The sequence below is a fragment of the Anabrus simplex genome, chromosome 3 (assembly GCF_040414725.1).
Source record: "Anabrus simplex isolate iqAnaSimp1 chromosome 3, ASM4041472v1, whole genome shotgun sequence".
NCBI lineage: Eukaryota > Metazoa > Arthropoda > Insecta > Orthoptera > Tettigoniidae > Anabrus > Anabrus simplex.
Genome location: NC_090267.1, coordinates 364,003,112 through 364,020,901, shown reverse-complemented (window position 1 = coordinate 364,020,901; position 17,790 = coordinate 364,003,112). Strand labels below are relative to the sequence as shown.

The following is a 17,790-nucleotide window of genomic DNA, read 5'->3' as shown; positions in this document are numbered from 1 at the left end:
CTGTCAGTCATGCAATCCTTGTGCTACATGATGTTCATTCCCGAAGAGTACAGTAACCTTCACAGTAAACTCTGAACGTAGTTCCCTGTATTGTCCACAATGCGTTGGCAACGACGCAGCTCCCTCACCATTTTTGCGAATTTTGCAATATCATGTTATCACAGCGCTGATGATGTCCTCTCGTGTCCGAAACATCTCCCAAGTAATCATTTTCCACTTTAAGGATGAGGACAAAATCACACAGGGACAGGTCCGATGAGTACGGCTGGTGTTCCCAATACTTCCCACTTCTTCACGGAGCCTGACTCACTACTGCAGTTCCATCACCCTGCGTGTGGTACCTGTGCAACGCACCGCCCTCGTATGCTGTGTCCGTATTCTGTAACTGTCAGGCTTTCCAGAAAAAATGGCAATTTCATGGTGGCACCGCGCAAATGTGAGTTGCCAAGACTTATGCCACAACCCGAACCTCGATTCTCCAGGTAAGAGGAAGTACTCTTCCCCTAATCTACGGGACTAATTTATTTTTCCCCACGCACATATTACTGACATCAACCCGACACTTAAAAAACCATAAAATGAAAGGTTATTTTATTTTAAAAAACTGTCTACCACCCATTCGAAAAGGAACTGAAAGTTGAAAATAATGATAAATTATGGCTGCCAATCAAATTTTGTAATTCTTATGACCCAGAGGAGAAGGATGGACACAGGAGAGCAAAACGCCCTCCCGTAGTGATTTGTCGAGTTAGGTGTGAAATAATTCACCAGTGCTGTTACACGTGACCTTGATGATAAAGGAGTACAGTACTTACGGGTACCAGTTGTACAGAACCCGTGCCGCAAGTGTTAAAACACCTTTCTGCATGTTTTCACCTTGTATCTGTCACCTTCTAGACTCTGGTTATAAACTACAACTTGTGGTAACAAGGATCTTATTAAGACCCTTCAGAAGTCTTGTTACCTACGCTCTGCGTCCACGAGTTCTTGTTAAAATAAATAACTGATCTAAATCACTATTCCTAGTATAATACATCCGTTATTCAGCTACTGTATTTGCTAAGCCATCCTTTATGGCTGTCATAACGATAGTAAATTCCGATTACAATGGCTACTACAGTTCAAAGTAGACAATTAAATAGTATTTTATGGAAAGCATCCAGCATAAACTACACAGACCGAGTGTGAATTCAACCAAGGAAGCTGTAAGATCACTGGGTTGAGTGATTTAGACGGTATGGTAGCACCGCTGGTAGCCCAAGTTGACGGGCTCGATCCCAGCTCAGTCTGGTAGTAACTTATTTGAAGGGTCTGAATACGTAAGCCACTTGTCAGTAGATTTGCCGGGTGTAAAATAACTCCTGCGGGACAAATTTCCGGAATTCAGTAAAAGTCGCTACTGGAACGTAAGACAAACGACATTATTATTATTATTATTATTATTATTATTAGTAGTAGTAGTAGTAGTAGTAGTATAGTCTTGCTCCTTGGTTTATTGGCCATGGTTCTGGTCTTCAGTTCAGATGACCCTGAGTTCGATTCTCGACCGAGTCCTCTGGTTTGAGGGCAGGGTGTTTGTGTTTGAGTACACTTCTCTTCATCTATACACACTATACTACTAACCACCACAGAAATATACAATAGCGAATACATCCCTCCAAATAGAGGGTTGACATCATGAAGGGCATCTGGCCGTATAATTGGGCCAAATCCATATTAAGTGCCGACACCAATAAATTGGGATTACGACCAGGAAGATTTTTTTTTTTGCTAGTTGCTTTACGTCGCACCGACACAGATGGGTCTTATGGCGACGAGGGGACAGGAAAGGCCTAGGAATTGGAAGGAAGCGGCCGTGGCCTTAATTAAGGTACAGCCTGGTGTGAAAATGGGAAACCACGGAAAACCATCTTCAGGGCTGTCGACAGTGGGGTTCGAACCCACTATCTCCCGGATGCGAGATCACAGCCGTGCGCTCCTAACCCCACGACCAACTCGACCGGTAGGAAAATTATTATTATTATTATTATTATCATCTAACGCCCATTTTAATTGCTAACTGTAAGAGACGTGCGTGTGCTCTTTAACGTATGGAAACAAGTGACACAGAGTTGTATTTGATCTCACTGAGATACCACCGACCTTAGCCGCCGGGATGGAAGCATTTATCTTGAGAACAGTAGGAAGACTAAACGGCTGTGAAAGATACATATGTAATTTGTTGAGGGTAAGTCTCATTTCTGTATGTAAATTGTATGCATGTTGAATTCTCAGCCGAAGTCTGGTTGAGATGTTGACAGTGGTGGTAATGATTGCTTTAGGAGGAAGTACATTTGGCCAAACATCATCTATTAACAGGAATGAGAAAGGAAGAAGCCTGACACTTCGAAGTATGAAAGTAGCGCCAGAAAAACAAGGGCCACGATGGGCGTGAAAATGAAAGACCCCTAGGCCGCGGAAACGTCATACGCTTAGGGCCGGAAAAGAACAAGAACTGATCTAGGGAGGTCGGATAGGATAGATTGAAGTGAGGAGCTTGGCACACACATGTAAGTGAAAGCAATGGCAGGACTTAGCTAATGGCTCCGTATTCACAAAACCACACTCCCAAATCGAGATTCCCTTGGGCCCCTTTTAGTCGCCTTTTATACAGGCAGCGGATATCGTAGATATTATTCTAACGCCCCCACAACAGATCCAGCATCAGATGTCACAGATAGCCTAGGCGTCACTGAAGAGGTGCACTAGGGAAATTAGGAATGAGGAAATTCCCCGTTGTTTTCCCCACCGAATCACAGGGGTGCTCAGTCTACCAGGCCCACTGAAATGCGTTCACCAATTGACCCCATGATCGACGCTTCCTCAGCATTCATGGAAGGGACTGGCTGAATAAGAAACTGGTTTATTAGTATTGCTCATACCTCAGTACTTTCTTGGTGTCAAAGCCAAGAAGGAGATTTTCGACATAAATTGATGTATCCCCTACTATTTAATAAATGTCACATCAGTAACCTTGAAGATGTGGGACTACCGGACGAGTTGGCCATGCGGTTAGAGGCGCGCGGCTGTGAGCTTGCATCCGGGATTTAAGTGGGTTCGAATCCCACTGTCGGCAGCCCTGAAAATGGTCTTGCAGTTACGGACTGTGTTATATACAAGACTGTTCGATAATTTGTCACCACGTAGAAGAGCAATTTTTTCACCGATTGTTGGAAGAACCTTGAAATGCCAATTTTTGTAGTTGCGTTAGTTTCACACTTGAAATGATGCTTAAACAAAACGCCGCATCTTTAAAATACATTTTTTATCATTCCTGGAATAACGTTTATATTTTAAAAAACTATTCGTTATCTGTATTTTTAAACAAATTTGCATATTAATAATTTGCTACTAAATGGGGTTTGCACCATAAATACTACTATTCATAAATATTTACCTTTTACTCAAATGAGCCAACGGCCGTAGCCGTGTTGAAACACCGGATCCCGTGAGATCTCCGAAGTTAAGCAACATTGGGCGTGGTCAGGAGTTGGATGGGTTGCCACGCGCTCTTGGTTGGGGGTAAGGGAATGGAGGAGCGGAAAGGAACTGGCCACCCTACCGCACGTAAACTCCGGCTCAGGAACACCTCTGCGGAGGTTCGGACCTGCCTTCGGGCGGAATAACCCTTACCTACTCAAATGATATAAATACATGTAGGCTATCAAAAACATACTCTTAGATCTCCTCAGGAAAGTTCAAGAACTTATTGACGACATCTGTACGTGCTTTTTCATTAATCAAATTAGGTTGAATAAAGACGAGATTTCCTGTTCCTTCTGTTGTTAAGTTACTAATCATTTATGTACACTTACCGTGCTATGAACTTACAAATTCAGCTAACTTTTCTTCAGAAAATATGTCGTTCTTCAATACCTTTGTTATCAGTTTCTTATTTACTAAACCAAATCTGTCTTAAAAGTTAAATCACTTGAGTCAAATAACATAGGCTGTGCATATAAATAAAATACACTACTATGAAAAATAATCATCCAACTATCTTCAACAGCTATTGAATTATGATTTTTTAAACATGTGTAAAGATTAGCAAACATGAATGAAAAACATATGACAGAATCGGACGTACCAAGCGAAGAACATGAATTTAAAAGTATATATTTTGATGTACTGGAGATAATTAAAAAAATATCTCACGAGATTAAGGAGAAAGTATGTTTTATAAATAGAGTGAATCGAGGAAAACCTGAAATCTAAGGGTTTAAACCTACAGAACCCGTAATTCCCAGGGCAAGCTCGGGACTTTATTAACAACGTTTCTATGTGCTTGTTCATTAAGCAAATTAGGTTGAATACAGCCAAGCTTGTATGTAAAAAGTTCTGTTGTTGAGTTACTAGCCATCAGCAGTGTACACTTACTGTGCTATTACCATACAAAGTCAGCTAACTTATTGCGCCATTTCCTACCGTAACTCCAGCAGGTTAGGCGAGGTTACGGCAGACCACACGCAGCACGCGCTAGGCATTCCTTTTTTTTGTAACTTCACTGTATCATGTTGCGTGGTGAGTACATTTTTTAAATATCGATATCCACCTTAGTAAGTACCGTTTTTTTTGTTAGTTGTTTTACGTCGCACCGACACAGATAGGTCTTACGGCGACGATAGGACAGGAAAGGGCTAGGAGTGGGAAGGAAGCGGCCGTGGCCTTAATTAAGGTACAGTCCCAGCATTTGCCTGGTGTGAAAATGGGAAACCACGGAAAACCATTTTCAGGGTTGTCGACAGTGGGGTTCGAACCTACTATCTCCCGAATACTGGATACTGGCCGCACTTAAGCGACTGCAGCTATCGAGCTCGGTTTAGTAAGTACCACCATCTCGACAGATGCAATATATAAAACCATCTCTGTTTAAAGGAGAATATAATCGAATGTGGAACTATAACTGCACACCATTCACCTATCACACAAGATGTTAGAAAAATCCTGACAGTAATTACAGGCCGTAATAAAGGGGACCCAAACAAGTAAATTGACGGTAGTGCGGAATTGACTGCTGACAAAACGCTGCATTTCCTAACAACTCACCTTTGTCTAGTTCAAAAGCAGAAAAGTAATGTAGACCTATGTTAGAGGGCACTTGTTTAGTTTTATTATTCTGGAGTCCGCCTCCGTAGCGTAACGGTTAGCGCTATTAGCTGCTGTCCTCGTGGGGCCTGAGTTCTATTCCTGATATTTTACCAAATTTAAGATTGACATGAGGCCTGGTATATGGTTAAAATGGTGCATGCAGCTCACCTCTATTGGGATTGTGCCTGAAAAGAGCTGCACCACCTCGGGACGAGGACACGAGCTTTCTTGTATTATTCTGGAAACAGACAGTTTGTTTGGCTTCGGGGTTGGTTCTCAGTACATTTTGTTCATAAACAGATACTGGCCAAGCTTAATTTAACCTAGGAGCATATTTGGCAGAACTTATCCACTTATAAATGAAGACATGCGTTTTAATTGCAAAAATGATATCGTGGGCCTTCTAGTATTTGAGATATATTCGCCTGGACAGTGGATAGAGAAACTGGCTACTATTTACGAATACACAGGGTGAACCGAAATTTCTTCCCATCCGTTGTTTAAAACATTATTCGGGATGAATCGAAATTCGCGCACTCTGGCGTCCCAGCGTGACTCCTCACGTGCCAGCAATAAAAATATCTATCTCACAAAAGTTCGTCCTGCGAGTATATCCGGCAGAAGAAAGGACGTTGAGGAGTGGCGATCTGGCAACACTGTAACCACACGTAGGGTAACTAACTACCTCTGTCGGCACGTATTAGTCGTGCTGTATAGTTTGGTGCAGTGGATAAAGTTTTGGGTTAGCATGCAGGAGATCGAGTGGTCGTTTAGTAAATGTAGTCCAGGTGGTATGGTATCTGGCATCTTAATCGTCAACAGCGAATGTAGCGAGTCCTCTATAAACCATTTGCACTTACATACTACGATCCTAGAAATGGACGAACAATCGTTTTCATTGGTCAGCTTTGAAAGACGCCCTTTCCACGTCGTGGGCGTGAATTTATTCGCTGTTGACGATTAAGATGTCAGATACCATACCACCTGGACTACATTTACTAAATCAAAAACATACCCCCCCCCCAACCCAGGATCGACCCCTCGACCTTCTGCATGCTAACCCAAAACTCTAGCCTATCCACTGCACTAACTGTACAGCACGAATAATATGTGCTGACAGAGGTAGTTACCCTATGTGTGATTACAGTGTTGCCAGACTGCCACTCTTCAAAGTCCTTTTTCTGCCGGATATACTCGCAGCACGAACTTTTGTGAGAGACATTTTTTTATTGCTGGCAGGTGAGGAGTCGCGCTGCGACGCCCGAGTGCGCGAATTTCAATTAATCCTGTATAATTTTTAAAACAACGGATGGAAAGAAATTATTGCAATCCGGCTCCTTAGCTGAATGATCACTGTCGAGGCCTTCGGTTCAAACGGTCCAGAGTTCGATTCCCGTCCTTGATGAGAATTTTAACCGAGCCTGGTTAATCCCTCTGACTCAGGGACTAGGTATTTGTTTTTGTTCCAGTATACTCATCTTCATATAAACACTCCACACTACTAACTACAAAAAAAAACGCGTAATAGTGAATACATACCCCCACATAGAATTGGTATCACGAAGGATATCTGGTCGTAAAATAGGGTTAAATCAACACCCGTAAGGGACACCCCGTCCTTCGCGAGGGTGGGGTGCGGAAAGTGGCTTTCAAGGGAAGTGAATGTTCAAGAGAGTGGAAGGAAAAATGAAGATTTGCTGAAGGCATAGCTGTCATTGAGGAGAAAATACAAAAAGCGTTAGCAAGAATGAACAAGATCTTGAGAGAGAAGTAAAACATGAAAATCAATACCAAGAAAAAAAACCGAAGTTATGATATGCAGCCACCGACATATTGCAGTCTACATTAGAATTAATAATATACCAATCAAGCAAGGGAATACCGTTACCTATTTAAGAAAGAAAATCACTTCAGATAGCAAAAATTCAGCCGACTCAAAGAGCAGAATTGCACAGGCAAAGGTGCTACAAGGTGCTGTTTACATCAAGGAATCTAAATGTGGAGACCAAAAAGAGATTTATGGTCTGCTGTGTCTTGAGTGTGGCCGTGTATCACTTGAAAACATGGACTATCAGTGAAAGCGATAAGAGACGTATGGAGGCATTTGAGATGTAGTGCTGGAGAAGTATGGACAAATCTCATGAAACATCAAAGCTCACTGTATTCGCAGCGGGATGGGTTATACCACCAATAATAATAATAATAATAATAATAATAATAATAATAATTTCTTGCGGCTGTTGCGGCCCTGGTGCAGCTCTCTTGGATGGCAAATTCTCCAACGAGGGTGAGCGGTATCCGCTGTGTTGTGGTGGAGGATAGCGTTATGTATGGTGCACGAATTACTGGGGCCCTCTGAAATGAAAGCACGCTTACAGCACTAACACCCAGTCTCTAACACAAGGGAATTAACCATTTAAGATTAAAATCCCTGGCTGGTCAGGAATCGAACTTGGGACCCTCTGAATTGAAGACCACTACGCTGACCATTCAGCCAAGGAGCCCTTGGTGCAGCTCTTTCCAGACACACCCCTAAACGGGGTGACCTGAATGTACCGTTGCAACCACTGAAACCTGTCAATCTTAAATCTCCCGCAGTGCCGGGAGTAGGACCCTGGCGTCCAAGGACAGCAGCTAATAGCGCTAACCTTTACGCTACTGAGGTGGACACCAACAGACTATAAACAACACCATAGAAGCAAAGAAGTTAAAGCAGTACGACCATTTGTAACGCATGAATGAATATCACTTAAGAAAATATTACACTGAATACAATCAGGAAGGCGAAGCAGAGGAGCCTAAAACAACTTGGAAAGATTATATCATAGAAGGTATGAAGGGAAGGAATATTCTCCCTAAAGAAAGAACAGCATAGTGGCTTTCAGTTCAGAGGGCCTAGGGTTGGATACCTAGCAAGGATGAGGATTTTAGTCGCGTTTTCCTCATCTTCTTCATCTTCATATTATTATTATTATTATTATTATTATTATTATTATTATTATTATTATTATTATTATTATTATTATTATTACTTACAATTTGCTTTCCGTCGCACCGACACAGATATGTCTTATGGCAACGATGGAATAAGAAAGCTCTAGGACTGGGAAGGAAGTGGCCGTGGCCTTAGTTAAGGTAAAGCCCCAGCATTTGCCTGATGTGAAAATGGTAAACCACAGAAAACCATCTTCAGGGCTGCCGACAGTGGGGTTCGAACCCATTGTCTTCCGGATGCAAGCTCACAGCTGCGCAGCCCTTACGGGGCCAAATACAACGACCCAGTCCCCGGGTCAGAAGAATTAATCAGACATGATTAAAATCCCCGTCCCGGCCGGGAATCGAACCCGGGAACTCTGAACAGAAGGACTCAACGCTGATCATTCAGCTAATAATATACATTGACATTCAACAACACTATTACTTACTCAGACCTCAGATCAGATTAAGTAATGCTACACGGTATATTGCAATAACGTTAGCTGGAGCCATATGTCAAGTCTCGATACAGTGAGGATATATCTACTGCGCGTTATGATGTACAGGCATAGAATGAAAAGTGCTGTCATTTTAAAATAAGTCTTACCGGGCGAGTTGGCCGTGCGTGTAGAGGCGCGCGGCTGTGAGCTTGCATCCTGGAGATAGTAGGTTCGAATCCCACTATCGGCAGCCCTGAAGATGGTTTTCCGTGGTTTCCCATTTTCACACCAGGCAAATGCTGGGACTGTACCTTAATTAAGGCCACGGCCGCTTCCTTCCAACTCCTAGGCCTTTCCTATCCCATCGTCGCCATAAGACCTATCTGTGTCGATGCGATGTAAAGCCCCTAGCAAAAAAAAAATAAAAATAAATAATAAGTCTTAACCATCTTGGAGAACTCAGAATTCGTTGAAAACTCAACCAGGGATACCGATTACTTCAAAATTAAGTTCTAAGAGCGCCTGGTCGAGCGCAGAAACACTAACAAGGTTGTTCAGGAGGGAAGACTAATGTCATGCCAAGGAAGATGGATGATACGATCTCCAGAGCTTGTAATAATTACTGAAACATAAGTCATCTACTAAGCTAATGACAGTATCAGATCTATTAGCATTACTCCAAATACGGATGGTCGTGCCTAACGAGTTTGCTTTCTGTCTCATTAAAAGGACAATTGGAATCATATAGTGCATGAAATATCTAAGTAACGTCGTGTATTTATATTCCTTGTTCAATAATGTGGTGTTTTACAGGTGTGTTATAGTCTAATATTTATATTGAACTTGTGTGTTCGACAGACTGGAAAAGCTTTTTAAGTTAAATTTATTTTTGCCACATACTCACAAATGATTTCTTGCGGCCTTCGGAGAAGCCTGGTGCAGGTCTTTCTAGTCGATACCCATGGGAGACCTGCGCATCTGGGTATGTGGTAATGATAATGATGTAGGGAGAGGGTAAATCTCGGTGTCAGCACATTCCTGCCTACTCCTGTCGAACAGTGCCAAAGTATGTACTCAGGCATGACCGTCTCCAGTTGACGACATCATCATCATCATCAACAATGGTGTCATATGCCCTTACTCCATATGAATACTGCGGTGAGGTTTGTAACTGCATCCACGCTTTTGGTACGTAATCTGTTGATTAGAAATTCTACACCACCACCTCTTCTACCTAACCGGCCGACATTCTTTTGATGAAAATTTATATTCCACCGGTGATCTTCGAACCAGCTAACCGAAAACACTTGACGTATTAACGATCTTGGAAACCAGGTAGGCTTAGATGAATGATATAAATATTGTTGTAACTCAACGGCATGGTATGAAAATTAAAATTTACTTCCAAAACCAGATGTAAATTCTTAGCTATTTGGTAACACGAAGTTCTACCGAGCGAGTTGGACGTGCAATCTGTCAACTTGCATTCGGAAGATAGTGAGTTCGAAATCCACTGTCACCAACCCTAAAGATGTTGTTCCGTGGTTTTCCACTTTCACATCAGGCAAATGCTGTGGGTGTACCTTAATTAAGGCCACGACCGTTTTTTCCCACTCCTAGCAAGTTTCTACCCCATCGTCGCCGTAAGATCTACCTGTGTCGGTGCGACGTAAAGCAACTTGTAAAAACCACCCGTAACATTCCATCGTTCGCCTCTGTGGTTTAGTGGTGTGATTAGCTGCCACCCCCGGAGGCCGGATTCGACTCTCGGCTCTGCCACGAAATTTGAAAAGTGGTACGAGGGCTGGAACGAGGTCCACTTAGTCTCGGGAGGTCAACTGTGAGGAGCGGGTTCAATTCTCTCCTCAGCCATTCTCGAAGTGGTTTTCAGTGGTTTCCCACTTCTCCTTCAGGAAAATGCCGGGATAGTACCTTCGCTTCCTTCCCTCTTCCTTGTCTATCCCTTCTAATTTTCCCATCAACCACAAGGCCCCTGTTCAGCGTACCTTGGGCGAGGTACTGGTCCTCCCCCAGTTGTATACCCCGACCGAATGTATCACGCTCCAAGACACTTCCCTTGAGGCGGTAGAGGTGGGATCTCTCGCTGAGTCCGAGGGAAAAGTCAACCGTGGAGGTTAAACAAATTAAGAAAGAAAGAAAGAAAGAAAGAAAGAAAGAAAGAAACATTCCTTCATCAAGGCTTCAAAAGGTGAGAATTTTCGTAAAAATTTGTTTAAGTTTGGAGAGTTTACGAAATCTAGCATTTATCAAACATGATCATCTCGAATATTTCTTTCATAAGTGAAAATATCAATAATATGATTGCTGTCCATTTATTATTATTATTATTATTATTATTATTATTATTATTATTATTATTATTATTATTATTAATGTTCCCTCGTGTTGCGCCTTACACAAATGAAGTTCAGACGCACTTAACTGAACATGAAGACTCATTGCTTTTCATTCAGGAACCGCCTTCCTTCCAAATAACTCGCAGTTCATGATGGATTTTAATAGTATTTAAGGTGTCAGATTTCAGAGTGCCGCTTTACGGAATCCCAGCAGGGGGCAATGGATTCAGCTTCTAATATTCCTTGTTTGTAACAATGTAAAGATTTTAAATAAGCTGCTATCGAGGCCTTAGAGCCAACCTCCGAAGAACGCTGCAGCTTCAGGGTCGGTCCACCTGCTACACTATGCAGGAATGTGCGGTTCGGAGACAGCACATCTCATGCTGAAATATTTCTGCTCAGTTGGTCAAACCGTATCAAGATTTAGTAGCCGAATTATGGAAGGCTTTCTTTCTCTCAATCATGTTAGTTTTGTTGTGGTGAATGCCATACCGCTTGTCTACCTGCCTGCAGGAGAGTGTCGCGCGGAGAGCTGCCCCGTGATTAATGACCCGCCTGCCACAAAGATGCTCGCGAGCCCGCGTGACCATCATCGTCATCACTGTGATCACCATCATCTCGTCCATTACTGCTCGCTCTAATAAACATAACGTCTAATGGAATGAGATGTCTTATGCATAAAGTTTTTTTTTTTTTTACATCACACCGACACAAATAGTTCTTGTGGCGACGATGGATTAGCAAAGTCCTACGAGTGGGAATGAAGTGGCCATTGCCTTGATTAAGACACAGTCCCCAGCATTTTCCTGGTGTGAAAATGGGAAACCACGGAAAACTATCTTCATGGCTGCTGACAGTGGGGTTCGAACCCACTAATTCCCGGATGCAAGCTCACAATTGCACGCCCCTAACCGCACAACCAATTCGCCCGGTCATGTATAAAGTGTCTAACCGTACAGAATGTCTACAAAAGTAAGATGTATTAGGTTTAAATGGCAGAAAAGCTTAACAGTGCTTAATACTGGCAGGGCATTGGCCTGTTAAACAAAGATATCAATGGTAGATAGAAGCTTAGGACCAAATTATCAAGCATACAAGGAACGCAGTGAAATCAACGGCTGCTTAAGAGCGTAGCGTTTAGCTACAAGTTACAATTGTAGGCCTATACCGTGAGTGAGAAAGATAATGCATCAGACCCGTCATGACACATCATTGGACTGTAATATATGTCAACAAATATTTGATACTCTTCTATCAACGTTATACCTTTCTTTGCTATATACCTTTTTGTATAAATGCTACAGTTAGACCGCATAATTACGTAGACATTTAGCCGAAATTTCATGACATACGGTAAGCTGACATTATGAATTTGTAGACTTCGTTCACAGTTAGACATTATTTTGTGTTCTTAACCATTTGTCACTATACGTAAACACGTAGACACTGTATCATTAGTACGGTCCGGATTCTTATGTTGCATTTATTTACTTGTAGACAGCTGAAAATGAAGAAATGGATGAATTGTGGTTCTGATATGTTTATACTTAAGTTTCATTTAATAATAATGATATTGGCTTTACGTCCCACTAACTACTTTTACGGTTTTCGGAGACGCCGAGGTGCCGAAATTTAGTCCAGCAGGAGTTCTTTCACGTGCCAGTAAATTTAACGACACGATGGATTTCATTTTACATATTTAAACATATTCTTAGTAATATTCGAAATTTTACATATTATGCGAAGAATGTAATATTTTTGTGCATGTAACGTTTATGTTTTCATTATCAGGGTATAAGGACGACGGGGAATTAGCTACAGCAATAAATTGTATAAAATACTCCGCGATTTACAGTGCAGCACGCCTGGTAGCCATGACAGTTAAGGCGTCAAGTATATATGGTCTGACACTGTGGTTAGCCGTTCTAGACCCGTACGTCGATAAATGTTTCACAATCAGAATTTTGGCCGGTATACAATGGTAGTATACAATTTCTAATCACTAGATTGCGTGCCAAAAGCCTGGATTTAGTCCCAGACCTCACCATTGTGTCCATATGGAGTGAGAGCATATGACGCTGTTGATAGTGATGCGCCTATCGGATGGCAACAGGAGTAGGCTATGTGTCGGCACCGGGTCCTATTCCATCCCTTTTTAGTATCACATATCACGCCATTCATTTTATTTTATTAATTCCTCTGAAGAGGTTCATGTCAGGAAGTGCATCCGGTTATGAAGAAGAATATCACTCCATACCCGACCCCGTAGAGAAACGGGATAACGGTTGGACACACACTCCGCGATTTACAGTGCATAACATTCTTTTTAATATATCTGAAGTATTTTGAGTACGCCCTTAATTTGTTTATTTATGAGTAACACCGACCTCGATAGCTGCAGTCGTTTAAGTGCGGCCAGTATTCAGTATTCGGGAGATAGTGAGCTCGAACCGCACTGTCGGCAGCCCTGAAGAGGGTTTTCCGTGGTTTCCCATGTTCTCACTAGGCAAATGCTGGGGCTGTACCTTAATTAAGGCCACGGCCGCTTCCTTCCCACTCCTAGACGTTTCCTATCCCATCATCGCCATAAGATCTATTGTGTCGGTGCGACGTAAAGCAACTTGCTTTGTGAATACCTATACATACCGTATACTGTCAAAATAGAAGACAGCAGGCAATGTAACTTATCTAAAGCAATAAAGATAAATCTGTCCTCAAATATGGAAATATTTAAAACAATTTTATTGTCTCGTGTCATAACTATACGTCATAATAAAAGGAATACACGAACATTTTTCGAGATTGAGTACATTAATACTACTATATATTTTATGAATATTACGTATGTAATTACATATTTTATGAGTATTACATATTTAATTACATATTTATCTGATATTTACTATAATATTTTATGTACATATTTCCTACTTTGGCATTATAATTTTTTTATTTAACAGTTTGCTTTACGTCGCGCTGACACAGATAGGTCTTATGGCGACGATGGGATAGGAAAGGCCTAGGAGTGGGAAGGAAGCGACCGTGGTCTTAATTAAGATACAGCCTAAGCATTTGCCTGGTGTGAAAATGGGAAACCACGGAAAACCCTCTTCAGGGCTGCCAAGAGGGGTTAGAACCCACCATCTTCCGGATACAAGCTCAGAGCTATGCGCCTCAAACCACGCGGCCACTTGCTCGGTGGATGCTATTATATAAAAATCAGGGCCCTAACATTAGACATTAATTCTGTAGACCTATCAACTGTGTATCAGATCATCTAGTAACTGTGAAACTCACGATCATGAGCCGGGCAGCTGCTTCTAAATTCTTTCTCCATTGCCACTCGAAATAGACTTTCAGCTTATCAGATCGTATTGAGTACACGCCATACGTACCGAAGAGGCTAAGGTGACCGACTCGCTTATCAACGTACAACCCATATTACTGTACCAAGAAATTTGAAAATTGGAAGGTCTGACGTAGACAAGGGATAAGAAAATGTATTTGCAAACACGAACTAAGGCGTGAAAAGGTGTCATTCTTTTAAAATTTACTGTATAACCATAACTCAGGTGTCACTAGGGTTATAGATGTGTTATTCAACATAACTCCTCATTCAAAATTAAAGAAGAACACTTACGCCTATTTGAACTTTTTCCGAAATTCATCTCTTATGGGAGTAAAAATAATTTAAGTTTTTTTTTAAGGTCTTAGTCTTTTTTTTGCTATGGGCTTTACGTCGCACCGACACAGAAAGGTCTTATGGCGACGATGGGACAGGAAAGGCCTAGGAGTTGGAAGGAAGCGGCCGTGGCCTTAATTAAGGTACAGCCCCAGCATTTGCCTGGTGTGAAAATGGGAAACCACGGAAAACCATTTTCAGGGCTGCCGATAGTGGGATTCGAACCTACTATCTCCCGGATGCAAGCTCATAGCCGCGCGCCTCTACGCGCACGGCCAACTCGTCCGGTGGTCTTAGTCTAAGCCGTTCAATAGTTCGGCTCCTGATGTCGATGGTCAGCGGTTCAAAGCAACCATGGGTTCGATTTACGACTGGGTCGGGTATTATCTGTGTATAGTTAATTCCTCCGGACCGAGGACTAGGTAATTGTGTTCGTATTAATATACACGTCATTCGCCTGCAATACACCCATACTACAAACGACCACAGAACATGCAATAATGAACTGATCTCTTCACATACTGTTGGCGTCAGGAAGAGCATCCAGCTGGAAAACTGCTCAACATTGGCATCAGTTTCCAACCTCAGTAAATTTGGAGAAAGGCCAGGGAGAACAACATTTCAATTTATTTGATAGATGGCGCTGGTTCTTCTACTGTAGTTTTGTTCAGGAGTGGGAAAGAAGCGCCGGTGGCCTTAATTAAGGTACAGTCCCAGCATTTGCCTGGTGTGAAAATGGGAGACCGCGGAAAACCATCTTTAGGTCTATCGACAGTGGGGTTAAAACCCACCATCTTCCGAATGCAAGCTCAGAGCTTCGCCCCCCTAACCGCATGGCCAACTCGCTCGGTCTTTCTAAAATTTCGTCTGGAATTTAGGTTGAGTATAGACCTATGCACGTTATTTAATCACGTATTTCAGAGATAACCTAATCGTTCAATTGATATACGTGGCTCATGAAAGTTCTGATGCAGAAAGCGATAAAAAAACAAAATATGCAGAGCGCCTTTCTAAATAAACGACTATTTGTGGTTCATTTACTCTAGATAGAGCATATGTCCAAGTTTGTCATTAACAACGGGTCAGGTGAATTGCTACAAAAGTACGGTTGGGTTAGTTTCAGATATGCGAATTCCCACAAACACATACAGTCATAGGAAAAAGTATACGTACACCTTAAAAGTTAAGGAATGTTATCGTTTGTAGTTGACGCATTGTCTATAGACTGCTAGAAATTTCACTACTATTCTATATTTCGGTATTCCGCGAAACATGAGTATGAATACGTACTGGAAATAACAACAGTACTTGAGAAATGTTCGTTTTAACAAACATATCATCCAATAAGTTTGAAATATAGATGCATAAAAAGTATTCGTACAGGTGGTTTATCTTCACATCAAGTCCTTGATGGCATCCCTTGCAACGCAGATAAGCAGTAAAGGTCACGTCTTGTACCAAGCCAGTTGTGCTTCAGTCGTTGTGAACAACAAGTGATGCAGTCAATCGGTAAGATGGGCCGAAAAAATGAAAGAAACAACAGAAGAAGAGAGAAGAATTGTAATCCAGGCTCATAATTCCTGTAAATCGCTCTCGGAAATATCGAAACTTGTGAAGAGACAAAGATCTACAATTCAGGCAATTATTGACAGCTATGGTGAGATAAAATCTTTCAAAAATGCACGTAGATGTGGACGTCCATGCAAACTAGACGATCGAACTAGAAGACTAATCCTCAGGAAAGTTACGAAAAATCCTAGAATCAGTGCTGCAAAACTGACGTCTGAGCTAGGAAAGGATTTAAAACGTAATATCTGTGCTTCCACAATTCAAAAGTTTTTATATACGAATGGGTATCATTGTAGAAATGCCAGGCGAAAACCTTTAATTACTTCAGCAAATAGGAAGAAACGACTACGATATGTTACAGGCTATAAACATGCGTCTCTAGAATTCTGGGATCGAGTTATATTTACGGATGGAAGTAAATTCACTGTTTTTCAAGAACATGGCAAAAAGGTGTGGAGGAAAACGAACACAGAACTCGAAGAAAAAAATCTGGTTCCTTCAGTGAAGCATGGTGGAGGTTGTTTAATGGTTTGGGGTTGCATGAGCTCAGCTGGAGTAGGTTCCTTAGAATTCATAGATGGAAAGACCGTAAATACTATATTGAAATTTTGAAGAAAAATCTAGCATCTAGTGCCGAAAAATGGGACTTCTGGGTAATTATGTATTTATGCAGGGTAATGATCCAAAGCATACGGCCCTTGATACACGATTGTGGATTTTATACAACACACCCAAATATGTGGTAACACCCACACAATCCCCGGATCTGAATCCGATTGAACATGTGTGGGCTTATCTTAAAGAGAGACTGAGCACAAGAAATATTTCATCAAAGACAGCTTTGAAAATGGCTCTTTTGGAAGAATGGGGTAAGATTGAGCCCACCATCACCTCCAAGCTAATTCATTCAATGCCTAGGCGGCTTGAGGCCATTGTAAAATTGAAAGGATTGCCAACAAAATACTAAATATGTACTAAAATCAGTGGCGAATGAAAGTAAAACCGGACTGTACGAATACTTTTTATGAGTATGAAATCATGGTATTTTCAGTTATTTATCTATTATAGACAGAGACATGTATCAATTTTATGTTTTGTGATGTATATACCTTTACATAGTGTACAGAAAGCTAACCTATTGATGTTATAAAATGTACATGACAATAAGTGTACTAAGTAAAGTATTTTTGTTTCAGTATTAAGTGTACGAATACTTTTTACTATGACTGTATATGAGTTTGCACAAAGGCATACGTGATTTGCCACACAGAAAAATACAAAATTTCCCCTCCCACTTCTTCCAGGATTGGAACTATGCAACCAACGTCTTTGGTCTGGTTTAAAAATTTTGCCTTGGATATTAAAAGAATGTTAAATCTAAAGTTAATCACTTCCCAGTTTCACATTCACCGCTGGCGAACAATGTTGCATTATTTTGTGCAACGCCTGCCCTAAGGCAAATGCATATCCATCAATTCAATATCTGGGTTTATGTCTTCAAAGGATGTTTTGTATCAATGACAAATTCGAAAGGGGCCTTTAAAAAATGCAAAATTATTAATGATCTATTAGGGGTAGTGATACCCGTGCTTGCCTATAGTACAGATATCTATATACCTGTGGCAATTCATCGGGCCCG

The 17,790-nt window shown here is 41.5% G+C and overlaps 1 protein-coding gene across 1 annotated transcript in view; it reads left to right on the top strand.

Annotated features, from left to right (window-relative positions):
* Sox15 (Sox box protein 15) overlaps positions 1-17,790 on the top strand; it is a 744,791-nt gene that overhangs the window by 379,580 nt on the left and 347,421 nt on the right. The window lies entirely within an intron of this gene.